General features: G+C 42.4%; 1 long non-coding RNA gene across 1 annotated transcript; it reads left to right on the top strand.

Annotated features, from left to right (window-relative positions):
- Positions 1-392: 392 nt before the first annotated feature.
- Positions 393-11,970, top strand: LOC116881060. The gene is made up of 3 exons (XR_004385342.1): positions 393-500; positions 2,958-3,040; positions 11,846-11,970. It is a non-coding gene; the product is annotated as an uncharacterized LOC116881060 (long non-coding RNA).
- The last annotated feature ends 6,029 nt before the right edge of the window (positions 11,971-17,999 follow it).

Consider the following 17,999-nt stretch of genomic DNA (forward strand, 5'->3'; position numbering starts at 1 on the left):
ATTTTGGGCAGGCAAGGTAAGAATGACAAATGCCAAGTGGTCCATGACAAGGGGAGCTCTCCTCTAATACAGGTTGCAGTTGAGGAAAAAGAGATATAAAACCATAATGATCTCTATTTCAATGAAAACACCCTCTTTATTGATAACGAGCTTAAGAAGACTTAGCTGAGCAAATTCCTAACAATACTCCCCCCAAGTTCTAAGCCATCTTTTTGTTCTCAAATGTCAGGTATGAATTTCTCAATGTCGTATCTTCATGAGACATTGCAAGTTTAAACATAACCATCCTACTGCTGCCCACCTCTGCATTCCACTTTATGTCCTGAAAATGGCTAAGACCTTTCAAAAGGTGTTAATTAATCTTTCAATAAGTTTCTATTTAATAGCTAGAATCTTGACCAAGCTATGTGAGCCTTATAAAACCTTAGACTATTTGGGAGCTACTAAGAAGACGGAGTCCAACAGATGTAAGTTTGGATTAGCTGGTGACCTAATAGTTGGTAAGGTATTTAACAATTCTCAGCCTTGGTGTCCTCACTTGTAAAAGAGGATCCAAAATGCATACAATAAATCCATTTTGAATGTTCGATGCCTGCCAGGCACTCTTCGTGTTTACAGGGGCAGACATGACAGACATGCCCCCCTGCTCCCATGGAACTTTTCACAGGACCTGGATACTAAACAAAGATTACATAATAAAGTCATTAATTCCAATTGCAATAATGGCATCCACTTCTGCCAATGCTGTGAGGATAAGAGAGGCAAGCAAATTCAAAACTGATGTCCTAATACTACTTATTAGTTTTGCTAACAGTCCTAACTGGAAGAGCTCCAGGCCGTGCCTTCGTTCCTCCCTTGCTTTTTGCCCATACTTAAGTGGTTAGAAGTAACGGCAAGCATGCGCCTTAGATGTGTGTCCTTTACAGCAGATGAGAAGGCAAGCATTCCTCCTATGTTGGGGACATGGGTTTAATTAACCTAAGAAGAGAAGATGGGGTACCTGGGTGGCTCAATCAGTTGAGTGTCTGCCTTCGGCTTAGGTCACGATCCCAGGCTCCCTGCTCAGCTCCCTGCTCTCCTTCTCACTCTGCCTGCTGCTCCCCCTGTTTGTGCTCTCTCTTTCTCTCTCTCTCTGTCTAATAAATAAATAAAATCTAAAAAAAAAAAAAAAAACCTAAGGAGAGAAGCTGAAATTGTTGCTAATTGCTGGCAAGAACAGTTTAGTGTTAACATTAACTGGAGTGAGCCCCAAGCCTCAGGGGAGTGGAAGGTGTGGGTACAGAGCTTGGCAGAGGGTCTCTGAATCATTTTATATTTATTTATTTATTTATTATTTATTTTTTTTTTTGCAAAGCGAAGTACGAAGCTTCTGAAGAGGGAGGGGACCCAAGAGTGTTTCCTGAGGGTTTCTGAGTCCTGATGTGCATCAGGACTTCCCTCTCCCACAGAGTGAAAGCATATTTTACCCACATATGGACATGATTATAATCGATGTGGATGCTGATGTGATTAATGCAGTATAGATTCCTTTAAATAAATTGTTGAATTCTTACCAGCATTTTTGTAATTACATGCTTTCTCTCAAATCTTATCCTGTCTCTTCCTGGCTTATACCCTTTAACAGCCCTTCATTGCACAGGATAAAGTCCAAATTCCCTCCTGGGCACTGCCTGATTCCGCTGACCTCCTTTGGCATGCATGCCACCCCTACCCCTGTCTACCCACCAAGTTCTAACATGAAGGCTCTTTCGGGCCATGGCTTTGAGCACTCACTGCTCAACTCAAGATTTGTTCTGGCATGAACAGATCTAGAGCTCCTGAGTGGGGAAAAATATCCACCCTTCCTGCAAGTGTCATGCCCTCTGAGGTGGGCATGTGGGTCCACTCGGGTTTCTGCTCAAGAGGGTCTCACCTTGGGCCAATGACTGCTAATCTAGACCATCTGTCCCGCCCCCCTTCTTTTTCTGGGATTCAGAAGTAAAGTCCCCCTAGCTGCTTCTTCTGTCACTGTTGTAGCAATCCTGCCTTACTGTCCCTCCATATGAGTGCACGAGCCATTTTCTGAATTAAAGCCATTTTCATCTCAAGGGTTTCAGAAAGAAACAATCTTGGAAGTCACAAAACTTCTTGATGTCCATTTTCTTCAGTGTTACATAGAAACCCAAACGCTATAATGGCCCATATCTCTACAAAGCTAGGCATGAGGATTATTCAAATCTCTGGGGAAAGAGTCATTGATAAAGATGGAGAGAGGCATTTTTGACTCCTCTTCCCACCCTAAAACCCTCCAAAAAACGAAAAAGGGAAACAACTCCATCTTTTAAAAGATGAGAAAAAAGGAACAATCATTCCATTTTTTTATTATGAAATTTCATGCTGATAAAAGGATTACTTCATGTATATGAACAATTTAACTAATCACAGTAAAATGAAGCATGTACCTACCAACCTGCTTTTAGAAAACCTGATGTAAGTAGTTCCTTAGACGGTCCTGTGTGGACTCGTCCTGTCACACGTCTTCCTCTCCCTCCAAGCAGTAACTACTGTCCTGAATTGTGTCTTAATCATTCCCTTCTCTTTCTTTAGAGATTTGTTCCTCATGTATATTTCCCTACACAATATATTTTCAATTGAGGGAGTTTTTGCATTCATGGAAATCACAGAGTATATTCTTCCATGACTTACTTTTCTTTTCACTCAACTGTATGTTTTTAAGACCCATCTATAGTTCACTCTTTTTTGTTTTTTAAGTTCATTTATCTATTTGAGAAATCTCTACACCCAACATGGTCCTTGAACTTATGACCCCAAGATCAAGAGTCACAGGCTCTTCCAATGAACCAGCCAGGCGCCCCAGTTCACTCACTCGTATTGATGAATTGCATTCCATTGTATAAATATATGACACTGTATTTACCCACCCTCCTAGTAGCTCATGATAGCTCATTCCTTTCCAGCTTTTTGTTATCACAGTGTTGAACATTCTTGTACCCGTCTCTAACTTCAATGACACAAAGAAGCTGTAGACTGCCAAGTAAATGTAAGGGCACTATTCTGGAAAGCCATTCTTTTTCTTCTTTTGTTTTTAAAAACTTACTTATCAGGACACCTGGTGGCTCAGTCAGTTAAGCATCAGCCTTCAGTTCAGATCATGATCCCAGGGTCCGGGGATTGAGCCCCGAGTAGGGATCCTTGCTCAGTGGGAAGCCTGCTTCTCCCTCTGCCTGCCACTCCCCCTGCTTGTGCTAGCTCTCTCTGTCTCATACAAATAAATAAAATCTTTAGAAAAAATAAAGACTTATTTATTTAAGAGAGAGAATGAGAGAGAGAGCATGAGCAGGGTCAGAGGAAGAGAGAGAATCTCAAGCAGACTCCATTCTGATTGCAGAGCCTGACTCGGGGCTCGATGCACAATACTGAGATCACAACCTGAGCTGAAACCAAGAGTCAGATGCTTAACTGATTGTGCCACTCAGTGGCGCCAAGAAAGCCCATCTTACAATTCACTGTTTGGAACCATAACTCGAGCATCTGGAATGACTCCAGAGAAGTAACTCCATCAAGGTGTGGCAGGATATAGGCAGTAGGAAGGTTCAAATCATGGAGAAGTCAGGTGTAAGTAACATATTCAGTATCTATGTCCCAGCCCCCTACCTGAGGGAATCTGCTGGGAGTGAGGAGAGACAAAGGAGGAGGAAAGAGGGCACAGTAATTATCAGAAAGCCTGGTATACACTGAAGGTTTGTGTTCCCTCAAAATTCCTATGTTGAAACCTAATCCTGAAATTGAGGATATTTGGGGGTGGAGCCTTTGGGAGGTAATCAGATGGTGAAGATGAAGCCCTCCTAAACGGGATTAGTGCCCTTTTAAAAGAGATCCCAGAGAACTCTCTCACCTTTTATACCACATATGGATACATCACAAAGATGTCCATCTACGAACCATGTGGAGTCTTCCCAGACACCATATCTGCTGGCATCTTGATCTTGGACTTCCCAGCCTCCAGAACTGTGTGGAAATCAATGTTGCTTTTTAAGCACCCAGTAAGTGGTGTTTTCTGAAAGCAGCCCAAACAGATTAAGACAGAGCCTGTCTTAGGGAGTGTTACCACACTGACTTCCTACATCCTGAAAACTGGAAGAATATGGCCCCAGACAAAGGCAAAAACAGATTTGGTGACAACGTTCAAGGAAAATCAACAATTTCAAACTGTGGTCTGTCCAGATCACTGGCCTCATCTTTCTCGAAACTGATTTTTAACAAAGTTGGTCTCTTGGGGCACCTGGGTGGCTCAGTGGGTTAAGCCTCTGCCTTCAGATCAGGTCGTGATCTCACAGTCCTGGGATCAAGCCCTGCATCAGGCTCTTTGCTCAGCAGGGAGCCTACTTTAACTTCTCTCTCTGCCTGCTTCTGCCTACTTGTGATCTCTCTCTGTCAAATAAATAAATAAAATCTAAAAAAAAAAGCTGGTATCTTTCATAGATAAGCAATAATCAGAAAAACTTATGCATAATTAATACAACTTCCAGTTAAACAAGCTGGTAGGCATAGCCTTTCCTCCCCGAAACCCTAACAAAATGACAATGAAGAAATATAAAAGGGCCTCGCCCCTGAAGAAGTGAGAGGCAACTAAATTAGCAAAGTAGAGGAAGATACAGCTTAAAGTGTCTGCAGATCCCAAGAAGGCATGAGATACTGTGTAAAGTGGGGGTGACGCATTGGGAGAAAACAGGCCTTTTCCTCCACCCCTTAAATCAAGGTGACCACCAATGCAAGCAGGAAACTGTACATTCAGTGTCTGTAGGAACTAAATCTGAAAGGCTCTTTACTCGGGGACACACATTGTAAAGGGACTGGCGATGTCTTGTGGAATTAGAAACATGGGGATCAAGAGTATACCCTCTCATATGACCCAGCAATTCCACTAGTGGGTATACACCTACAGGAATTGAAAATATAGGGGGTGCCTGGGTGGCTCAGTGGGTTAAGCCTCTGCCTTTGGCTCAGGCCATGATCTCAGGGTCCTGGGATTGAGCCCCACATTGGGCTCTCTGCTCAGCGGGTAGTCTGCTTCCCCCTCTTTCTCTCTGCCTGTCTCTCTGCCTGCTTGTGATCTCTGTCGAATACATAAATAAAATCTTTTTAAAAAGAATTAAAAATATAGGTCCACAAAAACTTATACACAAATGTTCATAGCTTTCTCATAATCAAAAGGTGTAAACAACCCAAATGTCCATCAACTGACAAAATGTGGTGTATTCATATAATGAAATATTATTTGCCCACAAAAAGGACTAAAGTACTGATACATGCTACAACATGAGCCAACCTTAAAAGCATTATGCTAAGTGAAAGTAGCCAATCACAAAGGAGAACTTATTTTATAATTATGTTTATATGAAGTGTCCTCGATAGGCAAATCCAGAGACAGAAAGTACATTAGAGGATGCCAGGAGCTAGGAGAGAGGAATGAGGGTGACTGCTAATGGATAGGGTGTTTCTTTTTGAGGTGACGAAAATGTGGAAACAGTAGTGACGGTTATACAACTCTGAATATACTAAAGACCAGTGAGCTGTACACTTTGAAAAGGTGGCTTTAATGGTAGTTGAATTGTATCTCCATAAAAAAAAAAAAAAGGAAGGGTAAAGTGAAAACCTGTGAAATCCTCCATGATTTAGCTTTAAATCCAGAGTCAAAATAAGAGATTTTAAATCATGCATCAGTTTGGTTACAATAGTAAATTACTGGAAACAATGGAAATGCCTGCCAAGAGACTGGATTTAAAAAAATATGCTATATCATGCCAAAGGAATGTGATAGAACTGCTTAAATAATGTGGGAGAAACATATCTCCTGACATAAAAACATATATGACATGAAGAAAACCAATTGCAAAAGAGAACATAGATTGTCATCTTATTTTGTAAGGGAAAATTATGTACACATCTCTCTGGAAGTATACATACCAAAATGTTAGCCATGGGGCAAAAGAAAAAAAAAGAAGAAGAAAGAAGAGCAGAGGAAGCCTGTCTCCTGAATGGTCGAAACTCCAGCCCCTTTCTCTCACTCTGCTCCTAAAGCATAAATGGCCTTCATCTCCCGAAATAAAGAAAAGAGAGCCATAAGCAAAAAGCAGATGAAAAACATACATCAGAAAAGGGATTACTTCAGGAAACAGAGTCCAACAAATAATTCTCCATGATCTTAAAGAATGTGAGATGAAACAATCTCTCTTTGACAAGAGAGCTCAAAGAAAAGATAACAAGAGTGCAAAGAAGAGATTCCAAGGCCACAGAAGAGGATGAAAAGTAGGCTGGCCTACTTCAGAAAGAAAGGGAGAAAAAGATAGTAATATCACAGAGATACACACACCAGCAGAAACAATAAGAACTGGAATAAATACAACTGAAAAAGTTTTCTGAATGAATACAGTTGATAACACAAATGAAAGTGAAATGGAAAAAAGCATTGTAAAAATATTTAGAGGAAGGATGATTAATGTGGAAGACATGTACAAAGGGTACAAACACAGATACAAAGGTTAAAATAAGAAAGATATACAGAGTACAAAAGCTGGATAGTTGGCGTTCCTAAAGCAGAAAATGGAACAGGAAAAAAATAGTCACAGATGTTCTAGAAGCTTTCCTGAAATAAAGATTTGAAGCTACATATTGAAAAGACAGACCATACCCCAGGAAAGAACTGATACAGATTGATCATAGCAAAATTTTCTAGTTTTTTCCCAGTGTTCATTCTCCCTTTTTCCATTACAGTGGAATGTTTTTACCTGCATATATAGTCACCCAGAATGAAGACTGTATTTCCAGTATTCCTGCAGTTAGGTAGGGTCATATGACCAAGTTTCGTCCAATGGGATGTGAGCAAAAGATTACTGTATGCAACTTCTGGATACATCCTTAAAGGGAAGGAATTTGATCTCTTTCTCTTTCCTTCTTCCTATTGGCTAGAGTATGTATCTTGGTCCTTGGGCAAGGACAATACCCTAGGGATGGTAAAGCAACAAAATCGAAAGAGCCTGAACCCCTGACCATTTCATTAGAGAATTGCTACTGTATCAGTTTATATCATTAAGTGAGAAACACATTTCTCTCTTCTAAAGCCACTGTTATTTTGCGTTTGTGTCTGAATTTCTACCCTAAGCGATACACTGATTACAGTATATATTGGTAAAGTTGCTGAATTTTAGAGTGAAGGAAAGAATCTTAAATATATCCAGGGAGAAGAAGCAAGTCATACACAAGGAATAAAAGTTAGTTAGCCTTTGGCTTCCCCCAAAGCAACACTCAATGCCAGAAGACAAAGGAGCAATATCTGGAAAGATCTGGGGAAAAGAGATAACCCCAAAATTTTTAATCAGTGTGCCCTTTAAGTATAATGATGCAGACCATTTGAAGCATGCAAGAATCTATGAGACCTGTAGGAAAACAGACTACTTGACGACAAAACCCCACCAATAAAGGGATGACTCCAAATGTAGGAATGGAGAAGTCATGGAAAAAGAACACTAATGAGCATCAATTCCATTTAGACACAGAGCCAACCAGACAACTGTGGCAATTGTGGTAAAAGAATGGAATTTAAATATTATTAACCTTTCCTATGTGAAAATGATACAACCAAAAAAATCTGGGGGAGGCAAGGGAAGAGGAAATGGGGAAAAGTACAAGTGTGTTAATGTCCTCACGTTTGTTGGCTGGAAGTCAACTGACATTGCCTAAAGGTGAAACATGCTTTTAAAAATGACTCAAAAATCTTAATGTCATCATTTTTCTTAATTTAACAGGCAATTTTTAGGAACCTGTATTTCTTGATGTCAAGAAATATTTTCTGAAGTTCATGAATTCCTTCAAGTTTTTTCTCCTGATAAATGTCATGCCTTTGTTGGAAAGAAAAATATGATCCCATTTGGGGGGGCGGTATAATGCTATTGTGGGTATTTCCATTCTCTGTAAAACTGTTTCTTTTTTTTTTCCCCTACACAGATGCAAACATACACTTTCTTTTATTCTCATTCCTATCTGTGTATTTGCAGATAGAAACATCTGGAACAATGGTCATGTTCCATGTCAACAATTAATTGTCTCTGAGTGATGAACTGGGACTAAATTTATTTTTGCTTTTTACTTTGCTTCTTGACAATTTTTGGCACGCTTCAAATTTTGATAATACAGTAAAAGTTCAATAACCAAGCACAGATCTGACTTGGAACATGCCAAATAATTAGAAATTCTGGATTGTTAGATTTCCTGGGTATTTGTCTATTGCTAGTCCAAGGCATCACAATTTCACAAATGTATTTGTAATGTACTTCATTAATCTGTTTTTCACCTTAAAAGTATAATGATTTGGGGCACGTGAATAGCTCAGTCAGTTGAGCATCTGCTATGGGTTTGGGTCCTGATCTCAGGGTCCTGGGATCAAGTCCCAAGTCAGGTTCCTTGCTCAGCAAGGGAGTCTGCTTCTCCCTCTCCCTCTACCCCTGCCCCTGGTTGTGCTCTCCACCCCCCCATACATAGATAAAATCTTAAAAAAAAAGTATAATCATTTAAGTATAATGATTTAACCCATATACTAAAATATACTCCAGTCATATTAGAAATATAATGACTATAGTAAAAACACACTAATAATTCAGACCCTGAAAATATAATACACATTGCAGATTATAATTAAATATATTACAGTAGATGCATTACCTGAGTGGAGTTAATTTGAAAAGTGAAATAAGGGGCACCTGGGTGGCTCAGTCAGTAGAGCATGCAATTCAACTCTTGATCTCAGGGTTGTGAGTTCAATTCCCACATTGGGTATAGCAATTACTTAAGGATAAAATTTCAAAAAAACCCCAAAAAACAAAAAAACAAACCACAGTGGGTGTTAATAGCCAAATAGGATTCTATCAGATGATTCTACTTGGCAAATTCTCAGTTGTTAGACAGTAAGGTCATTTCCATTTTTTTGCTAATATAAAGTTTGCTTACATCCTTAATTATTTCTCTGAGATAGATTCCTAGCAGAATCTCTGGGTCAGGGGAATGTGTATTTCACAGGAATGTATATTGTCCCAGTGCCTTCCAGAAGGTCCTAGATAGTTACGCACCCCCACCTGCACTTCAGAAAAGAAAGTTCAGGCCTTCCCATGGGGTGTTATTCTAGGAGAGATGAACTCTGAGCTTTCTTCTCAGGTGCCTGGAGAAGTGCACTCACTAACTGAAGACTTAGATCCTAACGCATGCCTTAGAGACTGGCCTGTGGGGGCGGGGCTTTGGGCCATTTAAAGCGTCCATGTGGTTACACCCCAGTGGACAGATCTAGCCCTAATTCCCATGACTGCCTTGTCCTTCATCTCCCATTTCCCCCACACTGCTCTTCAGAAGCCAGCTCCACACGGACATGCTTGTGCTTGGCACCACAGTGTGTTTGAATTGCTCAGTTCATCGGTACCCCGCCCTCCCAGACAGGAGTTCCCTGAGGACCGGAAGCACAGCTGGCTGGTGTGCACTGATCCTGTGAGGAGAGCAGCGCCAGGCACCTTGTTTAATGCAGGCGTAGGAGAGGCTGGGAATCGGAAGCCGCTCACGGATCTACTAGACGCAGCAGAGTCTTCTGATGGTCTCTGCCTCTTCCTCACTCTCCCTATAACCTGCGATAAGCCAACTTTTGCTTCTCACCCTTCCCTCTCCGAACCTCTGGGCTACCAGGCCTTATTCAGGTCCTTAGGGCATATCACTTAAACAATTAGCTTGCCCCTTAGCTGATCGCCTTGCTTCCCATGTCCTCCTGTTTTAGCTCATTAATTCTCACATTCACTGGTTCTCTTTTGAACATAAAGATCTGGCCCCACCATACCCCCGCTCATAAACCTTCAGGGCTTCCCATTCCCTCTAGAATCCTTTCAGTGGAGGTTTTGGCCCCTTTCACCTTATTTTGGCCTTCTCTTCCCCCAGGGCTCTGATGACCCTATTTTAAAGAATACAGAATGAGTCAAAATCCCCTCCCCTGCCCTGGGCCAAGAAGCCACCTGTTCTAATGCCTTCCTTTGTGCATGCTCTTTCCTGCACCTAGAACGCTTTCTCCTGTCTAAATTTCTGTTGAAGGCCCACCTCTGCGGTCACCTCCTCTATGAATCTTTCCCTGTCTTTCTAGACAGCTCATCACTCCCTCACTCTCCCAGAATTCTTTGTTCACATCTTAAAAAAAAAAAAATTTTTTTATTCCGTTGATTATTAGCATTTTCCTAAAACGTGTGAATTCCTAAAGGGCGAGGACTGTGTTGTCTTCATCTTTGTATTTCTTGAGCCCAGAATCACCTGCCACAGTCAGTATTTATAGGAGAAGCTGCTTGTTGCCTACGTCAACATTCTGTAGTGAGCGCATTTGGGGCAGCAAGCCACCGGCTGAAAGACGTTGCCTAGATTCCTTTGTGGCCAGGTGTGCCCACGTGATTAAGTTCAGTACATTAAAATGTTAGTGGAAATATTAGGTGGGACTTTCTGGAAGTGTCCTTAAAATAGAAGGGAAATAGGGATGCCTGGATGGCTCAGTCGGTTAAATGTCTGCCTTCTGCTCAGGTTATAATTCCAGGGTCCTCAGATCAAGTCCTGCACTGGGCTCCCTGCTCAGCGGAGAGCCTGCTTCTCCCTCTGCCTGCCGCCACCCCCCACCTGGCTTGTGCTCTCTCTCTCCCTCTCTTTCTCACAAATCAGTAAAATCTTTAAAAATAAATAAATAAACAGAAAGGAAAATAGCTTTCTTACTGTTCATCTTTCCTTCTTCCTCAAACGCAGTGGTGACAGCTGTGACTTGAAGAGCACTACTGAATGGTAAGGGATCTTGGTTTCCTGATGACCAGAAAGGCTCCCTACTAACCCCAGTTTCCCTACTTCCAGGCTTCTTTTACCTTCTTAAAAAAAAAAAACATGCCGTTATTTGCTTTTTCCCTCTGATACGTAGCCATACATAAGCCTCACTGTTTCAGTAGCCAATAAATGTTTTTTTGAATATGGAGTAACTCCCCAATTATGTAACTTTTATTTTGTCTTACCTACCAATGAACTTGGAATAAGACTTAGCACTTCATTCTATCAATGTATCATCACACTTTCCTTGTGTCTGTCTTTATTTTTTAATTGTCTTTGCCTATATTTTATTAATTTTGTAAAGTTGATTCAAATTCTTCTAAAATACAGATGGGGTAAAAATTGTAAATAAGTCAACTTTCAATTTAAAATATAGACAGTCGGAGTGCCTGGGTAGCTCAGTCAGTTAAGCATCTGTCTTTAGCGCAGGTCATGATCATAGAGTCCTGGGGTTGAGCCCCACATTGTGGGGGGGGGGTCCCTGCTCAGAGGGGAGCCTGCTTCTCCCTCTGCCCCTTCCCCTGCTTGTGCTCTCTTGTTTTCTCTCTGTCAAATAAATAAATAAAATATTAAAAAAAAAATAACGTGTCGACGATCAAAGCTGAAAGTCCAGGATTGGGGAGCAGCGGAATCACACCCACATACTGGAAAGTCAGCTCTATTGTCCTCCTGGCACTTCCCCCACGGATTGCCTCAGAAGGCTGTCTTCCAGGCAGGGTTTGTCAACATCTTTCTCTGTGACACAATGTGCGCCAGGGCATACACCCCCAAAGGAAGTTTCGTTTTGGCAAGTGGATGTGGCAGAGAGCTGGCAGAAAGGCTGAGTAGGAGGAGAGGAGATGAAGAGGTTGACTGCTGAAAGGTGCACAGAATTGAAGAATAGGACCTTGCTCTATGGACGGCCTAGGGATAGAAGTGACAAGCAAAGATCCTGTGACTAATGTTTTAGCTGCGATTCTTTCAGACTCAAGCAATAAAAAACAACTCTGACAAGTTTAAGCAAAAGAGAGAGCATGGCATCCATGGAAGAATCTCAGATCCTCGGTATAGACATCTTATGACGGACAGTGAAGACTGACTTCCCGCAGACCACACCCTTTCATCCCCTCACACACCCATACCAAGCCCTACATCATCCCAGCAAATTATGTTCCCTTTCCTTCGCAATTCTATCTTCCCTAGAGTAATGTCTTGTTTTTTCATTTGCCTGGTTTTCTACATACTTCTTGTTAATCCAATCTCAGTCTCCTCCCTCCCCCCAGAGTGGTATAAATCTCTCATGTTCAAGCAAGGAATGTTCCATCAGTTTCATCATCTTGAAGAAATCTCTCCAGTGCCTTTGACCTGATCTTGTCTTCTGTGGACCGCTCTTTAGGACTGCTGTGTAGGGTGGTCATGGGGTCTCACTAGACCATCACCCTGGGGGTGTCTTAGATGCACACATATTTAAGAGTGGGGCACAGAAAAGTTCCTTAGAAACTCCATATATACATGTGGGGCTTGCCACGTGGGGACTTAAGTGCAGAGTAATCAGTCTGGGCCAGTTCATTGGGAAACCTCTGATGTCAGGATCTCTAGGTTTTTTTCCTTGGGTTTATTCAGACTTCCCAGAAAAGTTTCTGCCCGTCTCATGCTCAGAGGGAATAAGTCTGTCAGTGTTCTAATTGTGGAATGGGGAAAGAGGGTGGTGGTCTCCTTGTTTAGTATGTAGGATGTCTCTGCTTAAGCCCCCTGTTTCCAGTATGCCACCTATGCCCTCAACTGTGACTGATGTCTTCCACTCCAGAAAACCTGTTTTTATCCTTTCCTAGTGGAAGAGTCTAGTGTCTCCTACTGGGGTAGAGGGGGAACGGCCACTCACCAAGGGCACTGGAGGAGAGGTTAGGTGTCTAATTGCTTCTTAAATCAATACTTAATCAGTCTTCCTGTTTTTATGCTCAGCTCTACCCTTACTCCAAGTAAGTGGTACCTGCTGCCGCCTATCTCCTGGGGGTTCCGTGTATTAGGGAGAGTGTACTGTTTTTTGGTTTTTTGGTTTAGGATTCCGCTTTCTCAGGTCTTCTAACTCAGTTTTCACGCAGCCATCTAACTTCCCAGCTTACAGCATTTTGTTGCTCTGTCTCCTCCCACATTCTCTTTGTTCTTGTTCAATTATTCCTTTTCACAAATTCCTCCACTATTGTTTTAATGTATTTAAGGAGGGAAATACTGATTTCTGCTGACTTTCGTTGTTTAAAATTTTATGCAGGGAAATACACTTGCCTCTCCCAGTCCCTAGGAAGTGAGCATTTGTCCAGTTTGAATCACGTGTCCCTTCTAAGCCCATTAACTTTGGCAAGGAGGGTAGAGGCTGTGGCTGGTGTGGGAGGGACCAATAGTGTGGTGGGGGTAAGAGTCATATTTTACTAACAAGGCAGCTCCCATGGTCATGGAGTTGGGGAAGGGCAGTCCCTAGGAAAGGGACCCTGGAGGGGTAGCTCTTCGGGATCTACTACAGCCAGGAAATAGGAGATTGAAATCTGAAGCTCTTCTTATTCTCCCCAAGCTGTTGGTCATCATAATGAGGGTAGAAACGAAATGGAGGGGACAGGAGGAAGAAGGAGCCATCACAGCTGCTGGGGTAGGTAGGAGCTGCTATCCACAGGAAACTTCTGAGTCTTGGTTACTACTGGATTAGATAAGGGAGAAGACAGTCTACACACAGCAGCTGGAGCAGGCAGAGGGACAATGGGGAAGTCTCCGAGAGGGCGCTGAATGGGAAAGCCATGGGAGAAGCACTGCTTTGAGGAAGAAGGTTGTCCTGCCAAGTGCTCATCAAGAATTTCTGGGAGGGATGCCTGGGTGGCTCAGTCAGTTAAGTAGTCTGCTCCTTGCTCAGTGAGGAGCTTGCTTCTCCCTCTGTCTCTGCCTGCCACTCTCCCTGCTTGTGTGAACGTGCTCTCGCTCTCTCTCTCTCTCTGACAAATAAATAAGTAAAATCTTAAAAAAAAAAAAAAAAAAGAAAAGAATTTCTGGAAGTCTTTCAGGGGTGGTTCACAAGGACTTAGGAATACATGGGTCCTTCTCTGGCATTAGGGCTGCCCCAAGTCTCCCACCAGATATCTTCTGGGCACCACTCGTTTCCAGGAGATACTGGCATTTTGTGATGCCAACATGGCACATGGTTCTGTTACAAAATGGGGCAAGACCTGTTCATCCCTACTGTGTTACATTTGTCAGAGGAATCCTAAAGCCACTATGGCCACACCAACTTGAAAAAGAAAAGCGTTTTTCTATTTTTTCATTTCTAACCTGACACATGGTGCCTCTCTCCTCCAATGGACATGACTCTCCTCCAACAGCTCTTGCCTGGCCCAAGCTGGTCCTGCCTTTGGATTGAGCGCTTTCCCAGAAGTCTGCTCAGTCACTCAGGGAAATTAGCTGCCGGGCACACTCTTGCATATCCAAGCCTCAATTTATACCCCAGATTGTGTTTTCCTGGTCTTAATGTGTTCAGTATATTTTCTGGAAAATGTTGATTAATGTTGAGGAAATTCAACAAAGAGGTGGTTATGTGCTGCCTCTCACGCTCCTGGGAGTGAACGTGGATGAGATTCAGTATATGTGTGTTTGAGGACAGTCCTTTGTAAACTAGGACTAGCCCTGCTTTCTGTTGTGGTAACAGAAGACCTAACCTAGTGGGGGCTTGACCGTGGAATGAGCAAATGGGCCAGCAAGCCAAATCTGGCCTGTCCCCTGTTTTTGTAGAGCCCATGAACCAAGAATGGTTTTTACATTTTTATGTGATTGAACAAAAATTGAAAGAAAAATGAGGGGACTCCCGGGTGGCTTAATTGGTTAAGCATCCAACTCTTGATTTCAGCTCAGGTCATGAGTTCAGGGTTGTGAGATCAAGCCCCACAATAGGCTCTGTGCTGGGCTCGAGCCTGCTTAAGATTCTCTCTTTCCCTCTCCCTCTGCCCCCGCTCCCCCACACCGCCCCTGCTTGCACACACTCTTCTCTCTCTCCCTTTAAGAAAAAAAAGAAGAAGAAGAATGAGATCTTGTGACATATTAAAGTTATATGAAATTCAAGTTTCAGTATACATAATAAAGTTTGACTGAAACATAGCCATACTCTTTCCTTCATGTGTTGTGTACGCTGTTTCCACGTGACAACAGTAGAGTGAAATAGTTGTGACAGACATTATGTAACCTGCAAAGTTGAAAATATTTACTATCTGGTTCTTTACAGAAAAGACATGCTGATCCCTGGCTTAAATCATCAAAAAAAAAAAATCTTTATTTACTTAAAAAATCTGAAAATAGGCATCTCCAGTGTTTAGTTCAGCAGTTGCACAAAGTCCAGATGCTGAGTTGTCATCTCTAAAACTCTCTGTCTGGCCTCATAGTCACAAGATGGCTGCATCAGCTTGGAGCAGGATTTACTCACAAGATCACATCCAAAGCCAGGAAATGAAAGAACAGCAAGGAAGCAGAGAAGGGCCTTATTAGCATGCTTCTTTAAATTTATCAGAGAGGAACATTTTTTTTTTTCTCGAATTCCCCTGAAAAGACTTATCCTCAATCTCATTGGCCAGCACTAAGCCACTAGGTCATCCCATCCCATCCCATCCCATCATGGTAGTGGCTGAAACAGAAGGGGGAGGACACGGCCATTGAGACATTGCATGGCTGACTGTGTGACTGCCACCTGCACGAGCTATGGCTCTGACCAGCTGGTGAGTTAGGGTCAGGGGTGTGAGAGCCAGCTGTGAACATCTCTTCCCTACCCTGCATTTAGTGAGGTCTCATGGGTAGCTGGAAGCCAGCTGAAACTGACCATGGTGGGAGTATTGATGTCACAGAAGTCACCTAATACTATAAATCAAGTGGTTTTATCAGCACACCGCGGATGAGGGATGATTTTTATTTGGCTTATACTTTCCCAAGTTTTCTACAAGAACCCAAATTAATTTTATAACAGGAAAGATGTATTTATTTTATTTATTTTTTTAAAGATTTAATTTACTTATTTGAGAGAGAAAGAAAGAGATCACAAGCAGGGGGAGGAGCAGAGGGAGAGAGAGAAGCAGACTCCCCGCTGAGCAGGGAACCTGATACGGGCCTTGATCCCAACACCCTGGGATCCTGACCTGAGTTGAAGGCAGACGCTTAACTGACTTAGCCACCCAGGCGCCCCAAAAGCAGAGTCTTGAAGAGGTATTTATACAACCATGTTCATAGCAGCATTATTTACAGGAGCCCAAAGGAGGAAGCCACCCGGTGTCTATCTATAGATAGAGGGATTAAAAAAAAAATAAGGTATATACATGCATGCAAAGAAATACTGTTCAGCCTTTAAAAGGAGAAACTATTTTGACACATGCTACAACATGGATGAAACTTGAAGACATTATGCTAAGTGAAATGAATCAGTCACAAAAAGATAACGTATGATTCCAATTACATGAGATCCCTAGACTAGCAAGTTCAGAGACAGAATAGAATGGTGGTTGCAGGGGATGGGCGGGGAGGGGAGAACAAGGAGATATTATTTACTGGATACAGAATTTCAGTTCTGCAAGATGAAAATAATTCTAGAAATTGGTTCCACAACAATGTAGATATACTAAACATTACTTGACCCTATACTTAAAAATGGCTAAGATGGTAAATTCTATGTTACAGGTATTTTACCACAACTAAAATTTTTTTTAAATTTTCTGGGGACAGTGTCTAGAGGCATTTTAGAAGACCCAGCATCTGACGTACCATCGCAGGCTGTCCTACGACACAGCCTAAAGCCAAAATCAATTCACGGTCCCACGGTCCCACCTGCCTGAGAGAAAGGTCCACTTTGCTGTCTGACAAAACCAGGCTGTCCCAAGCTCCTGGTAATAGAATTGTTTCCCTTTATACCGAGAAGGTTAGGAAAGCACCAAAACATGTGTGGGGCTTTCCTGGGCTGACATCGAGGAGGTCATGCTGTGAGACCTCACCTTCCTATCAAGTTGCCTCAAATGAACAAACATATCAGACATGGTGGTTCCATGTCTGCTAAATGTGTCCACAATGAGATCAAATATACTTTCCTTACTGAGTATCAGAAGTATGAAAGTGTTGAAGGACAGAACGTAAGCACAGAGTCAGAAATTTAACAGCAGCAAAAAAACAAAAACAAAAACAAAAACAAACTTTTTTGAGTAACAGAGCCTTTTTTTTTTTTTTTTTGTAAAGGTTAATTTAAGCTTGAGGTGAAAACTGGAGTTAAAATATTTTGAGTCCAGGTGAATCCAGACTCGAAGACAGACTGACTTCCGAGGTCACTGGGGACAGTAGCCGGTAACTTGGGCTAGACCGTGAAATCCCTGAAGACCACAGGAGCTTAATTTCTTGGCAATTTGGGTTAGAAGCAGAAGCAAAGACAGTCCTGCCCCCTCCTGATCTGGGGTGCTCCTTTCTGAAACAATGAAGAAAACCAGGCTAGGATTACAACACCGTGGTCTAGTTTAAATGTCTACCTGTAATTTCTACTTTAACGTAAAGGATAGAATAAAATATAATTGTACTTTTTTCACAGAATTTTAAAGAAAAAGGAGTCCATTGTGCATCACAGGCAGGAAGGCCAGTCATTAAGCCACATGCTGTTTTGTTTGTTTTTTCATTTCTGTCAGGGCCTCTCTGTCGGTGTAAGTATAATCCTATTTGGAAATAACATCACGAATCTAAGTTTGAGACCTGTTGTGACAGTGAGACCGGAGCCTGATGGCCCTCCTGTTAGCTAGCCGCCCAGTACCCACACCCACAGGACTGGAAGGAAGCCATCTGGGACCTGAGAGAAACCACAGTCGGCTTGAGAGGCCTGGTCAGAACCACCCTGCCCTGGGAATTGATTTTGGCTTTACGGCAATGTTCTCCAGTGTCTGATCTCAGTCTTCTACCTTTACGCAGATTCAGCAACTGCATCCACGTGGGTGTCTCCAAGCCCTTACTTCCGCCTGACCTCTATGGTCACTCCGGTCCCACACTCCCACCTGCCTGAGAGAAAGGTCCACTTTGCTGCCTGACCAAAGTGGGCCACAAAGCTCAATGCTCCAAACTGACCTCCTCATTCTACCGCCAAGACTTAAACCTAG

Source organism: Lontra canadensis, unplaced genomic scaffold (assembly GCF_010015895.1).
Source record: "Lontra canadensis isolate GAN:19392208 unplaced genomic scaffold, GSC_riverotter_1.0 scaffold71, whole genome shotgun sequence".
NCBI lineage: Eukaryota > Metazoa > Chordata > Mammalia > Carnivora > Mustelidae > Lontra > Lontra canadensis.